The 25,282-nt window shown below is 45.1% G+C and overlaps 5 long non-coding RNA genes across 6 annotated transcripts; 4 read left to right on the top strand and 1 right to left on the bottom strand.

Moving 5' to 3' along the window:
* Positions 1-566: 566 nt before the first annotated feature.
* On the top strand, positions 567-1,653 carry LOC123487259. The gene is made up of 3 exons (XR_006659695.1): positions 567-935; positions 1,037-1,256; positions 1,624-1,653. It is a non-coding gene; the product is annotated as an uncharacterized LOC123487259 (long non-coding RNA).
* A 1,039-nt stretch (positions 1,654-2,692) lies between these two features.
* On the top strand, positions 2,693-3,715 carry LOC121566187. 2 transcript variants are annotated; one of them, XR_006000819.2, is made up of 3 exons: positions 2,693-2,836; positions 2,944-3,063; positions 3,259-3,715. It is a non-coding gene; the product is annotated as an uncharacterized LOC121566187 (long non-coding RNA). The 2 variants fall into 2 exon arrangements; XR_006659691.1 differs by lacking the exon at positions 2,693-2,836 and having other exon boundaries at positions 2,885-3,063; positions 3,259-3,354; positions 3,511-3,715.
* A 6,895-nt stretch (positions 3,716-10,610) lies between these two features.
* On the top strand, positions 10,611-12,047 carry LOC123487257. Its single transcript, XR_006659693.1, has 2 exons — positions 10,611-10,929; positions 11,721-12,047. It is a non-coding gene; the product is annotated as an uncharacterized LOC123487257 (long non-coding RNA).
* A 3,553-nt stretch (positions 12,048-15,600) lies between these two features.
* LOC123487258 lies at positions 15,601-19,108 on the bottom strand. The gene is made up of 3 exons (XR_006659694.1): positions 19,003-19,108; positions 15,713-15,785; positions 15,601-15,611 (listed from the first exon to the last, which is right to left on the bottom strand). It is a non-coding gene; the product is annotated as an uncharacterized LOC123487258 (long non-coding RNA).
* A 4,876-nt stretch (positions 19,109-23,984) lies between these two features.
* Positions 23,985-24,754, top strand: LOC123487256. The gene is made up of 2 exons (XR_006659692.1): positions 23,985-24,158; positions 24,564-24,754. It is a non-coding gene; the product is annotated as an uncharacterized LOC123487256 (long non-coding RNA).
* Positions 24,755-25,282: the final 528 nt, after the last annotated feature.

The raw sequence follows: 25,282 nt of genomic DNA, 5'->3' as shown, positions 1-25,282 counted from the left end.
ATTTAGCAGACCATTTAGCAGACTAAGCGTATTGCAACGCTTCACTGGATCAATCTGAAACTTTGCATACACACTGCTGCCATCTAGTGGCCAAAATCTAAATTGCGCCTAAACAGCATTATTATATTGTGGCCTTTCTCTTGCATTTCAAAGATGATGGAACAAAATAATATATAGAAAACACATGATTTTTTGTTTGTATTATCTTTTACCAGATCTAATGTGTTATATTCTCCTACATTCATTTCACATTTTCACAAACTTCAAAGTGTTTCCTTTAAAATGGCATCAAGAATATGCATATCCTTGCTTCAGGTCCTGAGCTACAGGCATTTAGATTTGGGTATGTCATTTTAGGCAAAAGAAAGTGTACAATCCTTAAGAGGTTAATGATATATACCCATTTGATTCTTGAAGAATATAATTATAAATGCCTCATGATCTTAATTCAACTGTCATATGTACCCCATCAGAACCCAAAATAGAAGCTTGTTTGACTCCAATGTGTGTAAACAATGTAAATGTAATGAAAACAACACTGTATAACCTTAAAACATGGTTAAAACTGTAATTTTGATATCATGGATGGCCAGCTCTGTCTGAATTTGAGAGTGGTTATATTTCTCCAGGCCCATCCCTTAGTTTTTTACCAAAAGAGAGGTGGGGTGTCCGCTTTGTTATTGTTTCAATTAAGGATTCTAGCTTTAAAAGGTCTCGGTATAATGTTTTCTCCAATACATTCTGAGAACATTAAAAGGGATTCAATTTATACTGTACCTTCCAGCTTTTTTGCTTTGATAACAGGTTTTGCTCTTTAAAGTTGTTCTCACCTGACTGTCTCCATGTTGATTATGTTGTTAAGGCTGATGCAGACGGGTTTTACGTGGCCGATGATTATGGATATTTCCACTGGAATGAAGAACATGGCCATTGGGGTAAGCATTTCACACCTCTGTTGGGTCTTGGTTTAATCATTGTATTACCATTCCTTTATGGAAATGAGAGGATCAAGCTTCTGCTCTCATTCTTTTTACAGAGAGGTGGACCCTAAACAACAACGAGTACAACTATGAGTATGCAGTACAAGTATGACCAGGATCAACCTGGTCAAGGGGCCAAATGGAAATAGAGGCTGGTTCTTCTCAGATTGTCGATGCTCCTGCCCATCTCCCCCTCCCTACTTCCTCTGATCTCCCTCAGCAGAGCCCACAGGAGCAGCCTGGATTCCTCGCCGCATCCCCTTGGCCTCTTGCAAAGTAAGCACTTTGTTCGTTAACACAGCATTGACATCTGCACAGCTACACAATCCACCAGATACATTCATTTTGGGATTTGGAGTGCTATGATTACACTGCCTTTACAGTGAAGTTGATTGAGATGTTGGACCAATGTAATGGAGTTTCAGATTACCTGGATTACCCAGAGTACCTAGATTGAGTTCAGATCTGAAATATAAAGACTGTTTCGTATCCACGGTATGAAGCCTCTTTCCACACATTCTAAACAACCTGGTGTGTTTCCTCTCCTGTAGCGTTGGGACTCTTGAGGAGATGTTTGAGATTGCATGGCAGAAGTGTCAGGAGTTTCTGGACTAAACTTCTCTTTCTATACCACTATCTATAGCCCATCTCTCCACCAGTGAAGCCCATCGTGGCTGAGCTGCCCATCTCTCCACCAGTGAAGCCCATCGTGGCTGAGCTGCCCATCTCTCCACCAGTGAAGCCCATCATGGTTGAGCTTCCCATCTCTCCACCAGTGAAGCCCATTGTGGTTGAGCTGCCCATCTCTCCACCAGTGAAGCCCATCGTGGCTGAGCTGCCCATCTCTCCACCAGTGAAGCCCATCATGGTTGAGCTTCCCATCTCTCCACCAGTGAAGCCCATCGTGGTTGAGCTTCCCATCTCTCCACCAGTGAAGCCCATCATGGTTGAGCTTCCCATCTCTCCACCAGTGAAGCCCATCGTGGCTGAGCTGCCCATCTCTCCACTAGTGAAGCCTGTCATGTTTGAGTTGCCCATCTCTTCACCAGTGGAGCCCATCGTGGCTGAGCTGCCCATCTCTCCACTAGTGAAGCCTGTCATGTTTGAGCTTCCCATCTCTTCACCAGTGAAGCCTGTCATGTTTGAGCTGCCCATCTCTTCACCAGTGGAGCCCATAGTGGTTGAACGGCCCATCTCTCCAGTGGTAGCTGAGTCTCTTCAGAGATTTGAGGTAGGCTACTCACTCCAAACTGTCCCTTTTAATTTGTAAATCATAGTCCTATTTTAACTGCAATCAGCAATTCTCATGTTTATATTGCTTGTTTATGTCCTTTCCCGGTTTGCCCCACTACCGCAGAAAAATAAGCAGCTGAAGGGTCTGAAACAGCAACATAAAAAAAGACAAAAAGACATGGAAACTTCAGTTCCACAGACCAAAACTACTCCACCTCCTCCCTGCCTATCGGATTATTTCCCTTCACCTACACCACAGAGATGCCAAAGGGCCCAGGATTTCTTCAATTCACCTCCACCACAGGGATGCCAATGGCCAAAGGATTTCTTCAATTCACCTCCACCACAGGGATGCCAAAGGGCACAGGATTTCTTCAATTCACCGCCACCACAGGGATGCCAAAGGGCCCAGGATTTCTTCAATTCACCTCCACCACAGGGATGCCAAAGGGCCCAGGATTTCTTCAATTCACCTCCACCACAGGGTTGCCAAAGGGCCCAGAATGTCTTCCATTCACCTCCACCACAGGGTTTCCAAAGGGCCAAGGATTTCTTCAATTCACCTCCACCACAGGGTTTCCAAAGAGCCCAAAATGGAGTTAACCCATATTCAATGAAAGCAGGTGATTATGCTTTAGCTAGCTCACATTTCACACACAGAGAGAGAGAGAGAGAGAGAATTGTCAGCTAGTCATATACCTTATATAACACTGATTTCCATTCGTAACAGGTGCTCCAATTAGCAAATATTCAGGTTATCCAGGTACAACTACCAAAGCTGGGCCTGGAATATCAGACACTGCCCTGGCTCACATGCTCAGACCTCTCTCACCGATGTGTGTGCCGGAAGGTAAGTGACCTTTTGGATAGTAAATATCCTCTCTACTCTTGTAACAAGCCTGATTGGGCTGGTGAGCAAAATAATGTCCACCATTGACTACTTTATATCCTAACGGGGTTCAGACTTCAATTAATGTTTTTTTTCTCTAGCACATGGTTTACATTTAGTTAACAATTGATTAAGACTCTCCTGAATTGTGTTCAGATGATGGTGAATGGGACTCTGGTTGGGATCACATGTCCTCCCCTGGGACTTCTACATGTGTTGACTCTTCCCCTAGACATTTTAAGGCTTTTTTAGGTACTACATGATTTAATCCAGCTCACCTTTTTGCCACAACAATCCAAATTAATCTATTTTAGTCAATGTAATTCTGAGGTTGATATAAGTGCACCTTTTCAACAGTAAACTATGTTTGTGGTAAGGGATGTCATTAATTTTCTCTTTCTCACATAGGCTATTTTGCCAGAAAAAAAGGATGCAGTGGAGCATAGCATACTTAGAAAAAATAAATAAACTCAAGCATCTTGTGCTTATAATACTTCTTATGAAATCCAATGAGACAAAGTTTGCTTATGCCTGTTATTTATTCATTGTAACTACAGTAGATGTTAAACCAGCACTCCCACACTATCAGTCCATTGGATACCAAAGATACCAAAATTATGTGTGAATCTGTAGCCAGTTTAAATGTTTGTATTTCTGTGATATTGGTAGGTTTTTCTAAGAGGAATAAACCCACACAAATAAGGTGATGGACATCCCATATCAAGATTACATTGCCCACATAATTGATGTCCTGCTTTTCCCACCATTGCATGTGAAAACATAATCTCTCTATCTCAGACACGAAAAGAGTGATTCAACCTAACACTATCAGAGTCCCATTGTTGATAGACTAACACGTGGAGAACGTGAGCTGATGCTGGCATATCCCTTAAGAGGTGGGTGGACTTGAGCTATCATTTCATCAGCAACAGGCCTGGCTCTCTCCAAGACAGATTCAATCTCATGTTATCACTTTAGCTATCTGGATTATCTCGCTAATCTCGAAATCCAAAATGATATAGTAACAGGTCACTGAAAACGTACACATAAAGAGATTAGTGGTCATCAAAGTATGTAGGTTTTGTGATGTCACGAGAGGCTGTGTCCTGGAGGGACGTTACATCCCCCTGAGGTGGCTGCAAACCCAGACAGCTATGGCTCCATCTGCTGGTATGGTCGGGAACTCCACCCCTCTATGGCCAATCTTCCCACGCAGCTGAAACAAATCAGGAGCTGATGAGCTGGAGGTTTGTTGAAGGGAAGAGACACACTGAGAGGGTGTGTGGGTTGTGAAGAAACACAGTCTCAAACTGGGCTCTCGGAGGACAAGAGTGCTGCACGTCCACTTCCATGAGGAATATAAGGATTTGGAGATACTTACCTTTGGGAAATACTCACCTTTGGATATATGCACCTGTGGAAATATCGTGTGGGACATTTGGAAGGACGTTTTTGCTGGGTTGGCCACTAGCTGCAACGTGGAATACAGTAAGACTGGGGAAAAGTTATTTGAGCGAGTGAGAGTTATGATTTTGGATGTGGAAGAGACATCCCTGAACTGTTAACCCTTAAAGAGCCACAAGAGAACAGAATTGTGTTATACTTTCGTTAGTTTCCCAAGACCTTTAATAAAATCCTTGTTTTGATTGAACCTGGTCTCCTTGCACTACTTGAGCAATCCCGCTGAAAGCTGTGTAGCCTCTCGTGACGTCACAGATGGTGGAGAATACGGGCACGCTCAAGCGTTAATAGTGCATGTCAGAGGAGGATACCGAAGGTTTGATCACCCAGTTTTCCAAGTTGGCCGTAGGCTCCCCGCCGACTGAAATGGAGGACATATTGAAAGCCCTTGTTGCTGGCCAGCAAGCCCAGATGCAAGCAAACGTTGCTCTCTTGGAGGAGCAAAAGAAAGCCAACCTTCTGAAGGCAGAGGAATTGCAGTTGCAGAGACAGAGGGTGGTCCAAAATACCCGCCCAATAAAGGCAAGTGACTTTATATCTAAGATGGGAGCTACCGATGACATTGAGGCATACCTGCATGCATTTGAGGCCACGGCCACTAGGGAAGCCTGGCCCAAGCAACAGTGGGTTGGTCTGTTAGCCCCCTTTCTAACCGGGGAATCGCTGAATGCTGTCCGGGACCTGGGCCCTGACCAGGTTACTGACTATGATGCCCTGAAGTCTGAGATCCTCAGCAGATATGGACTCACAAAGTTTGGTATGGCCCAGCGCTTTCACAGCTGGACCTTCCAACCAGACCAACCTCCTCGGGCGCAGATGCATGAACTTGTCCGAATCGCAAGGAAATGGCTGGATCCGCAGAGGAATACAGCAGCGGCGGTGGTGGAGCCGTTGTGGTGGATCGTTACCACGCGCCCTGCCTTATGAGGCAAAACGGTTCATCAGTCAACAGGCCTTGACCACGGCTGATCTGACCGTGGAAGCTGTGGAAAAGTACCAGGCCACAGCGGAGATGCTGAATGCTTCCGAAAAGACGCCAGGAGTGCGCCCCCCACCACAAATGGGAAGAACCCGTCCAAAGGACCCCAAGGTCTCGAACCCAGCCACGTCAGGACTTATCCCGGCTCCAGGGGGAGCCAGAAACCAGGCGGGTCCAAGAAGAGTACACCAGGAGGGGGGAAACTCGACAGTGTTACCGGTGTGGGGAGATGGGACATATCTCCCTGGCAGTGTGGGAAACCAGCCGATGAACCTATGCCCACTGCGGAGTCCTCCAGCTCAGCACCCACACACCGTTTTGCCTCGCTCTTGGGAGTCGTAGATGGCGGCCCAGATCGACCCCCCACCTGCCCGGTAACTGTGAATCACCATGATGTGGAGGCCTTACTGGATTCTGGTAGCCGGGCCACCCTGGTGCGTAAGGATTTGGTGGGCCCAACGTGTCTGACCCCGGGAAAGTCCTCCCAGTTTCCTGTGTCCATGGGGACACCAGAGAATACCCCCATTACTGAACTTACAATGACCAGCACACGGGGAACCATACACACGACGGCGGGGGTGGTTGATTCCCCTCCCCGTCCCTGTCCTAATTGGACGAGACTGCCCAGCCTTTACCCACTCTGGAGAGAGTCTCAGGAGAGGATAACCCGAGTACCTCGGAAACGGAGAGGCAAGACTCATCCTGGGAAGGCTCCGGTGCAATCCCTCCGAGTTACTCACTCCCGCCGGGCTCTGATAGGGATGGCAGGTGCCCAGACCGACACAGAGACGGAGCTACAGAATCTGGACAAAGAACTGTCTGGTCTGAAGGGGACCGCTGAGAGGTATCGTTTGTTAAAGCAACAGTTAGACATGAAGACAGAAGAGTTAGATATCCTCCAGGCTAAACTCCAACAGAGCTCCTTCCCTAAGCAACAGGAGGAGCTGGAGAGGCTGCGCAGGACCATCGAGGAGTGTGAGGAGACCCTGCGCAGGAGTAAGGAGGTCCAGAAGAAGGCAGAGGAGAAGTACAAGGTGTTGGAGAACAAGATGAAGAATGCGGAGGCAGAGAGAGAGAAGGAACTGAAAGCTGCTCAACAGAAGCTAAACTCTGCTAAAACCAAGGCTGATGCGTTCAGTAAGAAACTCAAGGAGAGACAACAGGAGGCTGAGTCCCTGGTCCTAGAGTTGGAGGAGTTGAAGAGAGAGCAGTCTGGCAAGCACCACGGCAATGCGGACGCCCTCTCCCGGCGTGATGCCTTCTTCGCTGCCTTTACCCCGACGAGGACGTCGGTCCCGAGGAGGGGGATGTGTGATGTCACGAGAGGCTGTGTCCTGAGGGACGTTACATCCCCCTGAGGTGGCTGCAAACCCAGACAGCTATGGCTCCATCTGCTGGTATGGTCGGGAACTCCACCCCTCTATGGCCAATCTTCCCACGCAGCTGAAACAAATCAGGAGCTGATGAGCTGGAGGTTTGTTGAAGGGAAGAGACACACTGAGAGGGTGTGTGGGTTGTGAAGAAACACAGTCTCAAACTGGGCTCTCTGGAGGACAAGAGTGCTGCACGTCCACTTCCATGAGGAATATAAGGATTTGGAGATACTTACCTTTGGGAAATACTCACCTTTGGATATATGCACCTGTGGAAATACGTGTGGGACATTTGGAAGGACGTTTTGCTGGGTTGGCCACTAGCTGCAACGTGGAATACAGTAAGACTGGGGAAAAGTTATTTGAGCGAGTGAGAGTTATGATTTTGGATGTGGAAGAGACATCCCTGAACTGTTAACCCTTAAAGAGCCACAAGAGAACAGAATTGTGTTATACTTTCGTTAGTTTCCCAAGACCTTTAATAAAATCCTTGTTTTGATTGAACCTGGTCTCCTTGCACTACTTGAGCAATCCCGCTGAAAGCTGTGTAGCCTCTCGTGACGTCACAGTTTGCATTAGAGTAATTTCAAGTCCAGATCAAACAGTTCCTCAAAGAGAAGGACAACATGACATGGTTGACCCACATCAGAGTAACTGCATAACTCAAGGCGATGTAGAGTTTCTGAGTGGCCAAAGACATGGCAAGCTGTTGTGTTTGAAAAGGAAAGGAATCTCCGGTACACTGGTTCTCGTACGATCCACAATGTGTATAATGGATCTCAAAACTCCCCTCTGTTTTCTATATATAGCATCCATTACATTTCAATCAATCAAAGAAATACACCACACCACTCACATAAGAATACAAGTAAAATGTATGAGCTTTTATCTGAGGATCAATTGTATATTAAGTTGGACCTGTTTCATTTAGCACAAGTGAAACCAAACTCTTATCTGTGCTCCATCCAGTTCAGTAGAAACACATTTGTTTCCATCAACAAATGCTTACTGCCTCATTACTCACATGGCTGCTGATGTGACCTTTCCCAGGGATTTGTACAATACACCTTTGGGCGATAACAAAACAAGGGAAAGAGGACGGGATGGTGCACCACTATCCATGCTATGGAGGTCATTGCAATGAACTGCTGCCCTGTGATAGAGTCATTAGGTAAAATTATATAAGGTATATGACTAGCTGACATCTCTCTCTCTCTCTCTCTCTCTCTCTCTCTCTCTCTCTCTCTCTCTCTCTCTCTCTCTCTCTCTCTCTCTCTCTCTCTCTCTCTCTCTCTCTCTCTCTCCCTCTCTCTCTCTCTGTGTGTGTGTGAAATGTGAGCTAGCTAAAGCATAATCACCTGCTTTCATTGAATATGGGTTAACTCCATTTTGGGCCCTTTGGCATCTCTGTGGTGTAGGTGAAGGGAAATAATCCGATAGGCAGAGAGGAGGTGGAGTAGGTCTGGCCTGTGGAACTGAAGTTTGTATGTCTTTCTGTCTTTTTTTATGTCGCTGTGTTAGATCCCTCAGTGGCTTATTTTTCCGCGGTGGTGGGGCAAACTGGGAAAGGACATAAACAAATAAAATAAAATCTATTAATTGTATTTGTCAAATGCACCGAATACAACAGGTGTTGACCTCACCGTGAAATGCTTGCTCACAAGCCCTGAACCAACAATTACGTTTTAAGAAAATAAGTGTTAAGAAAATATTTACTAAATAAGCTAAAGTAAAAAAACAACAACATATAAACGTGAGAATTGCTGATTGCAGTTAAAATACGACCGTGATGTACAAATTAAAAGGGACAGTTTGGAGTGAGTAGCCTACCTCAAATCTCTGAAGAGACTCAGCTACCACTGGAGAGATGGGCCGTTCAACCACGATGGGCTCCACTGGATGTGGAGGGAAGAAATCCTGTGCGCCTTGGCATCCCTGTGGTGGAGGTGAATTGAAGAAATCCTGTGCCCCTTGGCTTCCCTGTGGTGGAGGTGAATTGAAGAAATCCTGTGCCCCTTGGCTTCCCTGTGGTGGAGGTGAATTGAAGAAATCCTGTACCCTTTGGCATCCCTGTGGTGGAGGTGAATTAAAGAAATCCTGTGCCCCTTGGCATCCCTGTGGTGGAGGTGAATTAAAGCAATCCTGTGCCCTTTGGCATCCCTGTGGTGGAGGTGAATTGAAGAAATCCTGTGCCCCTTGGCCTCCCTGTGGTGGAGGGAAATAATCCGATAGGCAGGGAGGAGGTGGAGTAGTTTTGGTCTGTGGAACTGAAGTTTCCATGTCTTTTTGTCTTTTTTTATGTTGCTGTTTCAGACCTTTCAGCTGCTTATTTTTCTGCGGTAGTGGGGAAAACTGGGAAAGGACATAAACAAGCAATATAAACATTTGAATTGCTAATTGCAGTTAAAATAGGACTATGATTTACAAATTAAAAGGGACAGTTTGGAGTGAGTAGCCTACCTCAAATCTCTGAAGAGACTCAGCTACCACTGGAGCGATGGGCAGCTCAAACATGACAGGCTTCACTGGTGTTGAGATGGGTAGTTCAACCAGGTGTTGAGATGGGTAGTTCAACCACGATGGGTTTCACTGGTGGAGAGATGGGCAGCTCAGCTACGATGGGCTTCACTGGAGGTGGAGGGAAGAAATCCTGGGTCCTTTGGCATCTCTGTGCTGTAGGTGAAGGGAAATAATCCGATAGGCTGGGAGGAGGCAGAGTAGGTCTGGCCTGTGGAACTGAAGTTTCCATGTCTTTCTGTCTTTTTTTATGTCGCTGTGTTAGATCCTTCAGTGGCTTATTTTTCCGCGGTGGTGGGGCAAACTGGGAAAAGACATAAACAAATCAAATCAAATCTAATTGTATTTGTCAAATGCACCGAATACAACAGGTGTTGACCTTACCGTGAAATGCTTGCTCACAAGCCCTGAAACAACGATTACGTTTTAAGAAAATAAGTGTTAAGAAAATATTTACTAAATAAGCTGAAGTAAAAAAACAACAACATATAAACGTGAGAATTGCTGATTGCAGTTAAAATACGACCGTGATGTACAAATTAAAAAGGGACAGTTTGGAGTGAGTAGCCTACCTCAAATCTCTGAAGAGACTCAGCTACCACTGGAGAGATGGGCCGTTCAACCACTATGGGCTCCACTGGTGGAGAGATCGGAAGTTCAACCACGATGGGCTCCACTGGATGTGGAGGGAAGAAATCCTGTGCGCCTTGGCATCCCTGTGGTGGAGGTGAATTGAAGAAATCCTGTGCCCTTTGGCATCCCTGTGGTGGAGGTGAATTGAAGAAATCCTGTGCCCCTTGGCCTCCCTGTGGTGGAGGGAAATAATCCGATAGGCAGGGAGGAGGTGGAGTAGTTTTGGTCTGTGGAACTGAAGTTTCCATGTCTTTTTGTCTTTTTTTATGTTGCTGTTTCAGACCCTTCAGCAGACCCTTCAGCTCAAACATGACAGGCTTCATAATTGAGAGATGGGCAGCTCAGCCACGATGGGCTTCACTGGTGGAGAGATGGGAAGCTCAACCATGATGGGCTTCACTGGTGGAGAGATGGGAAGCTCAAACATGACAGGCTTCACTAGTGGAGAGATGGGCAGCTCAGCCACGCTGGGCTTCACTGGTGGAGAGATGGGAAGCTCAACCATGATGGGCTTCACTGGTGGAGAGATGGGAAGCTCAACCATGATGGGCTTCACTGGTGGAGAGATGGGAAGCTCAACCACGATGGGCTTCACTGGTGGAGAGATGGGCAGCTCAACCACGATGGGCTCCACTGGATGTGGAGGGAAGAAATCCTGTGCGCCTTGGCATCCCTGTGGTGGAGGTGATTTGAATAAATCCTTTGCCCTTTGGCATCCCTGTGGTGGAGGTGAATTGAAGAAATCCTGTGCCCCTTGGTTTCCCTGTGGTGGAGGTGAATTGAAGAAATCCTGTACCCTTTGGCATCCCTGTGGTGGAGGTGAATTAAAGAAATTCTGTGCCCCTTGGCATCCCTGTGGTGGAGGTGAATTAAAGCAATCCTGTGCCCTTTGGCATCCCTGTGGTGGAGGTGAATTGAAGAAATCCTGTGCCCTTTGGCATCCCTGTGGTGGAGGTGAATTGAAGAAATCCTGTGCCCCTTGGCCTCCCTGTGGTGGAGGGAAATAATCCGATAGGCAGGGAGGAGGTGGAGTAGTTTTGGTCTGTGGAACTGAAGTTTCCATGTCTTTTTGTCTTTTTTTATGTTGCTGTTTCAGACCCTTCAGCAGACCCTTCAGCTCAAACATGACAGGCTTCATAATTGGAGAGATGGGCAGCTCAGCCACGATGGGCTTCACTGGTGGAGAGATGGGAAGCTCAACCATGATGGGCTTCACTGGTGGAGAGATGGGAAGCTCAACCATGATTGCTTCACTGGTGGAGAGATGGGCAGCTCAGCCACGATGGGCTTCACTGGTGGAGAGATGGGAAGCTCAAACATGATGGGCTTCACTGGTGGAGAGATGGGAAGCTCAACCATGATGGGCTTCACTGGTGGAGAGATGGGCAGCTCAGCCACGATGGGCTTCACTGGTGGAGAGATGGGAAGCTCAACCATGATGGGCTTCACTGGTGGAGAGATGGGAAGCTCAACCATGATGGGCTTCACTGGTGGAGAGATGGGCAGCTCAGCCACGATGGGCTTCACTGGTGGAGAGATGGGAAGCTCAACCATGATGGGCTTCACTGGTGGAGAGATGGGCAGCTCAACCACGATGGGCTCCACTGGATGTGGAGGGAAGAAATCCTGTGCCCCTTGGCATCCCTGTGGTGCAGGTGAATTAAAGCAATCCTGTGCCCTTTGGCATCCCTGTGGTGGAGGTGAATTGAAGAAATCCTGTGCCCTTTGGCATCCCTGTGGTGGAGGTGAATTGAAGAAATCCTGTGCCCCTTGGCCTCCCTGTGGTGGAGGGAAATAATCCGATAGGCAGGGAGGAGGTGGAGTAGTTTTGGTCTGTGGAACTGAAGTTTCCATGTCTTTTTGTCTTTTTTTATGTTGCTGTTTCAGACCCTTCAGCAGACCCTTCAGCTCAAACATGACAGGCTTCATAATTGGAGAGATGGGCAGCTCAGCCACGATGGGCTTCACTGGTGGAGAGATGGGAAGCTCAAACATGACAGGCTTCACTAGTGGAGAGATGGGCAGCTCAGCCACGATGGGCTTCACTGGTGGAGAGATGGGAAGCTCAACCATGATGGGCTTCACTGGTGGAGAGATGGGAAGCTCAACCATGATTGGCTTCACTGGTGGAGAGATGGGCAGCTCAGCCACGATGGGCTTCACTGGTGGAGAGATGGGAAGCTCAAACATGACAGGCTTCACTAGTGGAGAGATGGGCAGCTCAGCCACGATGGGCTTCACTGGTGGAGAGATGGGAAGCTCAACCATGATGGGCTTCACTGGTGGAGAGATGGGCAGCTCAGCCACGATGGGCTTCACTGGTGGAGAGATGGGAAGCTCAACCATGATGGGCTTCACTGGTGGAGAGATGGGCAGCTCAACCACGATGGGCTCCACTGGATGTGGAGGGAAGAAATCCTGTGCGCCTTGGCATCCCTGTGGTGGAGGTGATTTGAATAAATCCTTTGCCCTTTGGCATCCCTGTGGTGGAGGTGAATTGAAGAAATCCTGTGCCCCTTGGCTTCCCTGTGGTGGAGGTGAATTGAAGAAATCCTGTACCCTTTGGCATCCCTGTGGTGGAGGTGAATATAAGCTCAGGACCTGAAGCAAGGATATGCATATTCTTGATACCATTTTAAAGGAAACACTTTGAAGTTTGTGAAAATGTGAAATGACTGTAGGAGAATATAACACATTAGATCTGGTAAAAGATAATACAAACAAAAAAACATGTGTTTTCTATATATTTTTTTGTTCCATCATCTTTGAAATGCAAGAGAAAGGCCACAATATAATAATGCTGTTTAGGCACAATTTTGATTAATCAGAGCAAGATTACTGAATGTAACGCACATTATTTACCTTCAGAGAGGTGAATGTATCAAACCAGTTGCCGTAGAGGTTAATTATTAAGTCCAACAATGGATGTAGCAACTACGGGTTCTAGTTTTAAGGAACCAAACAGCTAACGTTGGGAATATCTTGAAAAACTCCTGATCCCAAACGGGGACCAAACTGGAACGTTTCCAGTCCTAGACCTATGTCCCTGGAATCTTCTGACTGTAACATCATACTACTGACATTCCATGGACCAAAAGAAAACGTATTGAATGTTGCCAGAACTTCCTAGAGAAATACGTTACATAAAGAACATTATAAACTGGGTGGTTTGAGCCCTGAATGCTGATTGGCTGACAGCCGTGGTATATCAGACCGTATACCATGGGTATGACAAAACACTTATTTTTTCTACTCTAATTACGTTGGTAACCAGTTTATAATAGCAATAAGGCACCTCTGGGGTTTGTGATATATGGCCAATATACCATGGCTGAGGGCTGTGTCCAGGCCCTCCACGTTGCGTTGTGCCTTTGCGTCGTGCATAAGAACAGCCCTTAGCTTTGGTATATTGGCCATATACCAGACCCCCTCTGGCCTTATTGCTTAAGTAACCCACTGGGAACAGACATAATTTCAACATCTAGTTTGGAATTCAGTTTGGTTGAGTTGTCAACTAAGGTGAATTCAACTTGAAATCAACAACAACAAAAATCACTGGGCAGCTCAGCCACGATGGGCTTCACTGGTGGAGAGATGGGAAGCTCAAACATGACAGGCTTCACTAGTGGAGATATGGGCAGCTCAGCCATGATGGGCTTCACTGGTGGAGAGATGGGCAGCTCAGCCACGATGGGCTTCACTGGTGGAGAGATGGGAAGCTCAACCATGATGGGCTTCACTGGTGGAGAGATTGGCAGCTCAACCACGATGGGCTCCACTGGATGTGGAGGGAAGAAATCCTGTGCGCATTGGCATCCCTGTGGTGGAGGTGATTTGAATAAATCCTTTGTCCTTTGGCATCCCTGTGGTGGAGGTGAATTAAAGAAATTCTGTGCCCCTTGGCATCCCTGTGGTGGAGGTGAATTAAAGCAATCCTGTGCCCTTTGGCATCCCTGTGGTGGAGGTGAATTGAATAAATCCTGTGCCCTTTGGCATCCCTGTGGTGGAGGTGAATTGAAGAAATCCTGTGCCCCTTGGCCTCCCTGTGGTGGAGGGAAATAATCCGATAGGCAGGGAGGAGGTGGAGTAGTTTTGGTCTGTGGAACTGAAGTTTCCATGTCTTTTTGTCTTTTTTTATGTTGCTGTTTCAGACCCTTCAGCAGACCCTTCAGCTCAAACATGACAGGCTTCATAATTGGAGAGATGGGCAGCTCAGCCACGATGGGCTTCACTGGTGGAGAGATGGGAAGCTCAACCATGATGGGCTTCACTGGTGGAGAGATGGGAAGCTCAACCATGATTGGCTTCACTGGTGGAGAGATGGGCAGCTCAGCCACGATGGGCTTCACTGGTGGAGAGATGGGAAGCTCAAACATGACAGGCTTCACTAGTGGAGAGATGGGCAGCTCAGCCACGATGGGCTTCACTGGTGGAGAGATGGGAAGCTCAACCATGATGGGCTTCACTGGTGGAGAGATGGGCAGCTCAGCCACGATGGGCTTCACTGGTGGAGAGATGGGAAGCTCAACCATGATGGGCTTCACTGGTGGAGAGATGGGCAGCTCAGCCACGATGGGCTTCACTGGTGGAGAGATGGGCAGCTCAACCACAATGGGCTTCACTGGTGGAGAGATGGGAAGCTCAACCATGATGGGCTTCACTGGTGGAGAGATGGGCAGCTCAGCCACGATGGGCTTCACTGGTGGAGAGATGGGCAGCTCAGCCACGATGGGCTTCACTGGTGGAGAAATGGACTATAGATAGTGGTATAGAAAGAGAAGTTTAGTCCAGAAACAACATATAATCAATTACAATGTAATAGACGCATGGCCTAAAACATATCTGTTTGCTTACTTATGAATATGCAAACCATAATAATCATCCCCTCCCTCATCATCCATTCTAACTCTGCTGTCTCATCCAACGAATAAACGTACCTGGCCCTACTCTGTGTGCACAACAGGGTAACACAATACCACATGAAGAACTTAGATTGGTACTCCTGACACTTCTGCCATGCAATCTCAATCATCTCCTCAAGAGTCCCAACGCTACAGGAGAGGAAACACACCAGGTTGTTTAGAATGTGTGGAAAGAGGCTTCATACCGTGGATACGAAACAGTCTTTATATTTCAGATCTGAACTCAATCTAGGTACTCTGGGTAATCCAGGTAATCTGAAACTCCATTACATTGGTCCAACATCTCAATCAACTTCACTGTAAAGGCAGTGTAATCATAGCACTCCAAATCCCAAAATGAATGTATCTGGTGGATTGTGTAGCTGTGCAGATGTCAATGCTGTGTTAACGAACAAAGTGCTTACTTTGCAAGAGGCCAAGGGGATGCTGCGAGGAATCCAGGCTGCTCCTGTGGGCTCTGCTGAGGGAGATCAGAGGAAGTAGGGAGGGGGAGATGGGCAGGAGCATCGGACAATCTGAGAAGAACCAGCCTCTATTTCCCATTTGGCCCCTTGACCAGGTTGATCCTGGTCATACTTGTACGCATACTCATAGTTGTACTTGTTGTTGTTTAGGTCCACCTCTCTGTAAAAAGAATGAGAGCAGAAGCTTGATCCTCTCATTTCCATAAAGGAATGGTAATACAATGATTAAACCAAGACCCAACAGAGGTGTGAAATGCTTACCCCAATGGCCATGTTCTTCATTCCAGTGGAAATATCCATAATCATCGCCCACGTAAAACCCGTCTGCATCAGCCTTAACAACATAATCAACATGGAGACAGTCAGGTGAGAACAACTTTAAAGAGCAAAACCTGTTATCAAAGCAAAAAAGCTGGAAGGTACAGTATAAATTGAATCCCTTTTAATGTTCTCAGAATGTATTGAGAAAACATTATACCGAGACCTTTTAAAGCTAGAATCCTTAATTGAAACAATAACAAAGCGGACACCCCCACCTCTCTTTTGGTAAAAAACTAAGGGATGGGCCTGGAGAAATATAACCACTCTCAAATTCAGACAGAGCTGGCCATCCATGATATCAAAATTACAGTTTTAACCATGTTTTAAGGTTATACAGTGTTGTTTTCATTACATTTACATTGTTTACACACATTGGAGTAAAACAAGCTTCTATTTTGGGTTCTGATGGGGTACATATGACAGTTGAATTAAGATCATGAGGCATTTATAATGATATTCTTCAAGAATCAAATGGGTATATATCATTAACCTCTTAAGGATCGTACACTTTCTTTTGCCTAAAATGACATACCCAAATCTAAATGCCTGTAGCTCAGGACCTGAAGCAAGGATATGCATATTCTTGATACCATTTTAAAGGAAACACTTTGAAGTTTGTGAAAATGTGAAATGAATGTAGGAGAATATAACACATTAGATCTGGTAAAAGATAATACAAACAAAAAAACATGTGTTTTCTATATATTTTTTTGTTCCATCATCTTTGAAATGCAAGAGAAAGGCCACAATATAATAATGCTGTTTAGGCACAATTTAGATTAATCAGAGCAAGATTACTGAATGTAACGCACATTATTTACCTTCAGAGAGGTGAATGTATCAAACCAGTTGCCGTAGAGGTTAATTAATAAGTCCAACAATGGATGTAGCAACTAAGGGTTCTAGTTTTAAGGAACCAAACAGCTAACGTTGGGAATATCTTGAAAAACTCCTGATCCCAAATGGGGACCAAACTTGAATGTTTCCAGTCCTAGACCTATGTCCCTGGAATATTCTGACTGTAACATCATACTACTGACATTCCATGGACCAAAAGAAAACGTATTGAATGTTGCCAGAACTTCCTGTAGAAATACGTTACATAAAGAACATTATAAACTGGGTGGTTTGAGCCCTGAATGCTGATTGGCTGACAGCCGTGGTATATCAGACCGTATACCATGGGTATGACAAAACACTTATTTTTTCTACTCTAATTACGTTGGTAACCAGTTTATACAGTGGGGGAAAAAAAGTATTTAGTCAGCCACCAATTGTGCAAGTTCTCCCACTTAAAAAAGATGAGAGATGCCTGTAATTTTCATCATAGGTACACGTCAACTATGACAGACAAATGAGAAATAAAATTCCAGAAAATCACATAGTAGGATTTTTAATGAATTTATTTGCAAATTATGGTTGGAAAATAAGTATTTGGTCAATAACAAAAGTTTCTCAATACTTTGTTATATACCCTTTGTTGGCAATGACACAGGTCAAACGTTTTCTGTAAGTCTTCACAAGGTTTTCACACACTGTTGCTGGTATTTTGGCCCATTCCTCCATGCAGATCTCCTCTAGAGCAGTGATGTTTTGGGGCTGTCGCTGGGCAACACAGACTTTCAACTCCCTCCAAAGATTTTCTATGGGGTTGAGATCTGGAGACTGGCTAGGCCACTCCAGGACCTTGAAATGCTTCTTACGAAGCCACTCCTTCATTGCCCGGGCAGTGTGTTTGGGAACATTGTCATGCTGAAAGACCCAGCCACGTTTCATCTTCAATGCCCTTGCTGATGGAAGGAGGTTTTCACTCAAAATCTCACGATACATGGCCCCATTCATTCTTTCCTTTACACGGATCAGTTGTCCTGGTCCCTTTGCAGAAAAACAGCCCCAAAGCATGATGTTTCCACCCCCATGCTTCACAGTAGGTATGGTGCAACTCAGCATTCTTTGTCCTCCAAACACGACAAGTTGAGTTTTTACCAAAAAGTTATATTTTGGTTTCATCAGACCATATGGCATTCTCCCAATCCTCTTCTGGATCATCCAAATGCACTCTAGCAAACTTCAGACGGGCCTGGACATGTACTGGCTTAAGCAGGGGGGACACGTCTGGCACTGCAGTATTTGAGTCCCTGGCGGCGTAGTGTGTTACTGATGGTAGGCTTTGTTACTCTGGTCCCAGCTCTCTGCAGGTCATTCACTAGGTCCCCCCGTGTGGTTCTGGGATTTTTGCTCACCGTTCTTGTGATCATTTTGACCCCATGGGGTGAGAACTTGCGTGGAGCCCCAGATCGAGGGAGATTATCAGTGGTCTTGTATGTCTTCCATTTCCTAATAATTGCTCCCACAGTTGATTTCTTCAAACCAAGCTGCTTACCTATTGCAGATTCAGTCTTCCCAGCCTGGTGCAGGTCTACAATTTTGTTTCTGGTGTCCTTTGACAGCTCTTTGGTCTTGGCCCTAGTGGAGTTTGGAGTGTGACTGTTTGAGGTTGTGGACAGGTGTCTTTTATACTGATAACAAGTTCAAACAGGTGCCATTAATACAGGTAATGAGTGGAGGACAGAGGAGCCTCTTAAAGAAGAAGTTACAGGTCTGTGAGAGCCAGAAATCTTGCTTGTTTGTAGGTGACCAAATACTTATTTTCCACCATCATTTGCAAATAAATTCATTAAAAATCCTACAATGTGATTTTCTGGATTTTTTATCCTCAATTTGTCTGTCATAGTTGACTTGTACCTATGATGAAAATTACAGGCCTCTCTCATCTTTTTAAGTGGGAGAACTTGCACAATTGGTGGTTGACTAAATACTTTTTTTAACCACTGTAATAGCAATAAGGCACCTCTGGGGTTTGTGATATATGGCTAATATACCATGGCTGAGGGCTGTGTCCAGGCCCTCCACGTTGCGTTGTGCCTTTGCGTCGTGCATAAGAACTTAGCTTTGGTATATTGGCCATATACAAGACCCCCTCTGGCCTTATTGCTTAAGTAACCCACTGGGCACAGACATAATTTCAACATCTAGTTTGGAATTCAGTTTGGTTGAGTTGTCAACTAAGGTGAATTCAACTTGAAATCAACAACAACAAAAATCACTGGGTACTTGCTAACTCTGGTCAATGGTGATAGTGTGGAGAAACTCACACTACCGCCCTGAACCAGAGCTAAATATGCTACTCGCTACCGCCCTGCTCCAGAGTGAGGTGTTTGATTACTCACATTATATGGATCCATAGTTGCTGGATCCATGGTTAGCCAATCTTCAACACAGACGCACCATCCAACATCTCCGGTAAAATTTACGGTAAGGTCTCCAACATCCGGAACAACAGACCGTAATGGTTTCAAAAGAGTGATCCAAGTAGTAGTCTCCAGAAACAATTCGTTGCTACTAATAAATGAAAATTGATTGTTCTGGAGTTATTTATAGGCTAGATAATGTCACAATACTAATCGTCAGATTGGAACTCACAGAGATTCTGTAGCTCATTCTGTAAATGTTTTAACTCTACTTTGAGTCATAATGTAAGTAATTACACTGCACGCGACCACTATTGACATGGGACGGGTTGTTCATTTGAGTCAAATATTTGGCCACTTCCTTGTGTTTGTTTATAATTGAAAATCAATAAACAATTTATCGTAAAGTTTTGGTCACTCACATTTGTCTCGATTGATTGTTTCTAAATATTTCCGCAAATGTTCCACTAGTAGCCTAGGCCTAGCCAACAAGACAAAATAGGTTTCAAGGGAACACACAGCAACACATTAAATTACTATTCTGTTCTATTTATGGGAACACCTATAGGGAACACGCATAGGGACCGTGCATAGGAAATGTTTAGTCTGTCTGCATTACCAGTGTCTATTGGTAGCTTATAATGACAGACTCAATCACAAGGGATGACCGCGAATAAATGTTAGCTTTGCTGTTAGCTGATTGCTTATCTGCTGAGACAGGGTGGTAGATGTTATACCCCAGCTCTAGAACATAAGGATTAACAGATTTGTTTCAGACATGAAGCCGTCACTTTCTTAGAGATTGAAGACAGAATACAAGAATGTGTGAATGTAAATGTAGGTTGACTTGGATGGTGTGGGGTATGCCATTTGTTACAAAGGGGAGGTGACGAACTAATGAACTAATGACGAACTAATTAATGAAACAAATATTAGATAGGCCTACAGCAAAATTACTAAATTGTTATGTTGCTTTTAAAGCGCATTGATACATAGGCTAAATGTTTTGATGCATGTGGATTTCCAGTTGGGTGCCAGCGTCCTAATGATTGGGAGTGGTGCTGAAAGGACAGCTACTGCACCATACACAGAGCCTTTCGTTTCAGCAAAATAATGGCTATTCTGTTCTATTTAATTATATGGGGACACGTTCTGTACAACCACATGGTGTGCATGTTTCAAAATATAAATGGATCAAAAGTGTTTAATGCTTTCTAATTCCATATGCTCCTTGTTGTAACACCCACCCGTAGTATGCGCTCCAGCAGGTATATCTCACTGGTCATCCCCAAAGCCAACACCTCCTTTGGCCGCCATTCCTTCCAGTTCTCTGCTGCCAATGACTGGAACGAATTGCAAAAATCTCTGAAGCTGGAGACTCTTATCTCCCTCACTAACTTTAAGCATCAGTTGTCAGAGCACCTTACCGATCACTGCACCTGTACACAGCCCATCTGAAATTAGCCCACCCAACTACCTCATCCCCATATTGTTATTTATTTTGCTCATTTGCACCCCAGTATCTCTATTTGCACATCATCTCTTGCACATCTATTATTCCAGTGTTAATACTAATTCTAATTATTTTGCACTATAGCCTATTTATTGCCTTACCTCCATAACTTGCTACATTTGCACACACTGTATATATATATATTTTATTTTTTTTGACTTTATGTTTTGTTTTACCCCATATGTAACTCTGTGTTGTTGTTTTTATCGCACTGCTTTGCTTTATCTTGGCCAGTTCGCAGTTGTAAATGAGAACTTGTTCTCAACTGGCTTACCTGGTTAAATAAAGGTTAAATAAAATTGTAAAAAATATTCTGCATGTTCCTAACTAAGGTTAGATATGCTGGGCTATGTGACGTTTGATTGAGTCCTCTACTTCCATTGGCCTCTGAAAACATAGCATCCTCCTGACGAGTTGTGTGATTAGGGAAATTTTACCTAATGACTCTATCACAGGGCAGCAGTTCATTGCAATGACCTCCATAGCATGGATAGTGGTGCACCATCCCGTCCTCTTTCCCTTGTTTTGTTATCGCCCAAAGGTGTATTGTACAAATCCCTGGGAAAGGTCACATCAGCAGCCATGTGAGTAATGAGGCAGTAAGCATTTATCCTTTGTTGATGGAAACAAATGTGTTTCTACTGAACTGGATGGAGCACAGATAAGAGTTTGGTTTCACTTGTGCTAAATGAAACAGGTCCAACTTAATATACAATTGATCCTCAGATAAAAGCTCATACATTTTACTTGTATTCTTATGTGAGTGGTGTGGTGTATTTCTTTGATTGATTGAAATGTAATGGATGCTATATAAGAAAACAGAGGGGAGTTTTGAGATCCATTATACACATTGTGGATCGTACGAGAACCAGTGTACCGGAGATTCCTTTCCTTTTCAAACACAACAGCTTGCCATGTCTTTGGCCACTCAGAAACTCTACATCGCCTTGAGTTATGCAGTTACTCTGATGTGAGTCAACCATGTCATGTTGTCCTTCTCTTTGAGGAACTGTTTGATCTGGACTTGAAATGACTCTAATGCAAACCTACATACTTTGATGACCACTAATCTCTTTATGTGTACGTTTTCAGTGACCTGTTAATATATCATTTTGGATTTCGAGATTAGCGAGATAATCCAGATAGCTAAAGTGATAACATGAGATTGAATCTGTCTTGGAGATAGCCAGGCCTGTTGCTGATGAAATGATAGCTCAAGTCCACCCACCTCCTAAGGGATATGTCTGGATCTGACATTGTGCCAGCAGCCAGCATCAGCTCACGTCCTCCACGTGTTAGTCTATCAACAATGGGACTCTGATAGTGTTAGGTTGAATCACTCTTTTCGTGTCTGAGATAGAGAGATTATGTTTTCACATGCAATGGTGGGAAAAGCAGGACATCAATTATGTGGGCAATGTAATCTTGATATGGGATGTCCATCACCTTATTTGTGTGGGTTTATTCCTCTTAGAAAAACCTACCAATATTACAGAAATACAAACATTTAAACTGGCTACGGATTCACACATAATTTTGGTATCTTTGGTATCCAATGGACTGATAGTGTGGGAGTGCTGGTTTAACATCTACTGTAGTTACAATGAATAAATAACAGGCATAAGCAAACTTTGTCTCATTGGATTTTATAAGAAGTATTATAAGCACAAGATGCTTGAGTTTATTTATTTTTTCTAAGTATGCTATGCTCCACTGCATCCTTTTTTTCTGGCAAAATAGCCTATGTGAGAAAGAGAAAATTAGTGACATCCCTTACCACAAACATAGTTTACTGTTGAAAAGGTGCACTTATATCAACCTCAGAATTACATTGACTAAAATAGATTAATTTGGATTGTTGTGGCAAAAAGGTGAGCTGGATTAAATCATGTAGTACCTAAAAAGCCTTAAAATGTCCAGGGGAAGAGTCAACACATGTAGAAGTCCCAGGGGGTGGACATGTGATCCCAACCAGAGTCCCATTCACCATCATCTGAACACAATTCAGGAGAGTCTTAATCAATTGTTAACTAAATGTAAACCATGTGCTAGAGAAAAAAAACATTAATTGAAGTCTGAACCCCGTTAGGATATAGAGTAGTCAATGGTGGACATTATTTTGCTCACCAGCCCAATCAGGCTTGTTACAAGAGTAGAGAGGATATTTACTATCCAAAAGGTCACTTACCTTCCAGCACACACATCGGTTAGAGAGGTCTGAGCATGTGAGCCAGGGCAGTGTCTGATATTCCAGGCCCAGCTTTGGTAGTTGTACCTGGATAACCTGAATATTTGCTAATTGGAGCACCTGTTACAAATGGAAATCAGTGTTATATAAGGTATATGACTAGCTGACAATTCTCTCTCTCTCTCTCTCTCTCTCTCTCTCTCTCTCTCTCTCTCTCTCTCTGTGTGTGAAATGTGAGCTAGCTAAAGCATAATCACCTGCTTTCATTGAATATGGGTTAACTCCATTTTGGGCTCTTTGGAAACCCTGTGGTGGAGGTGAATTGAAGAAATCCTTGGCCCTTTGGAAACCCTGTGGTGGAGGTGAATGGAAGACATTCTGGGCCCTTTGGCAACCCTGTGGTGGAGGTGAATCGAATAAATTCTGGGCCCTTTGGCAACCCTGTGGTGGAGGTGAATTGAAGAAATCCTGGGCCCTTTGGCATCCCTGTGTTGGAGGTGAATTGAAGAAATCCTGGGCCCTTTGGCATCCCTGTGGTGGAGGTGAATTGAAGAAATCCTGTGCCCTTTGGCATCCCTGTGGTGGAGGTGAATTGAAGAAATCCTTTGGCCATTGGCATCCCTGTGGTGGAGGTGAATTCAAGAAATCCTGGGCCCTTTGGCATCTCTGTGGTGTAGGTGAAGGGAAATAATCCGATAGGCAGGGAGGAGGTGGAGTAGGTCTGGCCTGTGGAACTGAAGTTTCTATGTCTTTCTGACTTTTTTTATGTCGCTGTGTTAGATCCCTCAGTGGCTTATTTTTCCGCGGTGGTGGGGCAAACTGGGAAAGGACATAAACAAATAAAATAAAATCTATTAATTGTATTTGTCAAATGCACCGAATACAACAGGTGTTGACCTTACCGTGAAATGCTTGCTCACAAGCCCTTAACCAACAATTACGTTTTAAGAAAATAAGTGTTAAGAAAATATTTACTAAATAAGCTAAAGTAAAAAAACAACAACATATAAACGTGAGAATTGCTGATTGCAGTTAAAATACGACCGTGATGTACAAATTAAAAGGGACAGTTTGGCGTGAGTTGCCTACGTCAAATCTCTGAAGAGACTCAGCTACCACTGGAGAGATGGGCCGTTCAACCACGATGGGAATCAGTGGAAATCAGTGTTATATAAGGTATATGACTAGCTGACAATTCTCTCTCTCTCTCTCTCTCTCTCTCTCTCTCTCTCTCTCTCTTTCTCTCTCTGTGTGTGAAATGTGAGCTAGCTAAAGCATAATCACCTGCTTTCATTGAATATGGGTTAACTCCATTTTGGGCTCTTTGGAAACCCTGTGGTGGAGGTGAATTGAAGAAATCCTTGGCCCTTTGGAAACCCTGTGGTGGAGGTGAATGGAAGACATTCTGGGCCCTTTGGCAACCCTGTGGTGGAGGTGAATCGAATAAGTTCTGGGCCCTTTGGCAACCCTGTGATGGAGGTGAATTGAAGAAATCCTGTGCGCCTTGGCATCCCTGTGGTGGAGGTGATTTGAAGAAATCCTTTGCCCTTTGGCATCCCTGTGGTGGAGGTGAATTGAAGAAATCCTGTGCCCCTTGGCTTCCCTGTGGTGGAGGTGAATTGAAGAAATCCTGAACCCTTTGGCATCCCTGTGGTGGAGGTGAATTGAAGAAATCCTGTGCCCCTTGGCATCCCTGTGGTGGAGGTGAATTAAAGCAATCCTGTACCCTTTGGCATCCCTGTGGTGGAGGTGAATTGAAGAAATCCTGTGCCCTTTGGCATCCCTGTGGTGGAGGTGAATTGAAGAAATCCTGTGCCCCTTGGCCTCTCTGTGGTGGAGGGAAATAATCCGATAGGCAGGGAGGAGGTGGAGTAGTTTTGGTCTGTGGAACTGAAGTTTCCATGTCTTTTTGTCTTTTTTATGTTGCTGTTTCAGACCCTTCAGCAGACCCTTCAGCTCAAACATGACAGGCTTCATAATTGGAGAGATGGGCAGCTCAGCCACGATGGGCTTCACTGGTGGAGAGATGGGAAGCTCAACCATGATGGGCTTCACTGGTGGAGAGATGGGAAGCTCAACCATGATTGGCTTCACTGGTGGAGAGATGGGCAGCTCAGCCACGATGGGCTTCACTGGTGGAGAGATGGGAAGCTCAAACATGACAGGCTTCACTAGTGGAGAGATGGGCAGCTCAGCCACGATGGGCTTCACTGGTGGAGACATGGGAAGCTCAACCATGATGGGCTTCACTGGTGGAGAGATGGGAAGCTCAACCATGATGGGCTTCACTTGTGGAGAGATGGGCAGCTCAGCCACGATGGGCTTCACTGGAGGAGAGATGGGAAGCTCAACCATGATGGGCTTCACTGGTGGAGAGATGGGCAGCTCAGCCACGATGGGCTTCACTGGTGGAGAGATGGGCAGCTCAACCACAATGGGCTTCACTGGTGGAGAGATGGGAAGCTCAACCATGATGGGCTTCACTGGTGGAGAGATGGGCAGCTCAGCCACGATGGGCTTCACTGGTGGAGAGATGGGCAGCTCAGCCACGATGGGCT

The sequence above is a fragment of the Coregonus clupeaformis genome, unplaced genomic scaffold, assembly GCF_020615455.1.
Source record: "Coregonus clupeaformis isolate EN_2021a unplaced genomic scaffold, ASM2061545v1 scaf1575, whole genome shotgun sequence".
NCBI lineage: Eukaryota > Metazoa > Chordata > Actinopteri > Salmoniformes > Salmonidae > Coregonus > Coregonus clupeaformis.
Note: the sequence above shows the minus strand (reverse complement) of the source record. Positions and strands in the feature narration are given on the sequence as shown.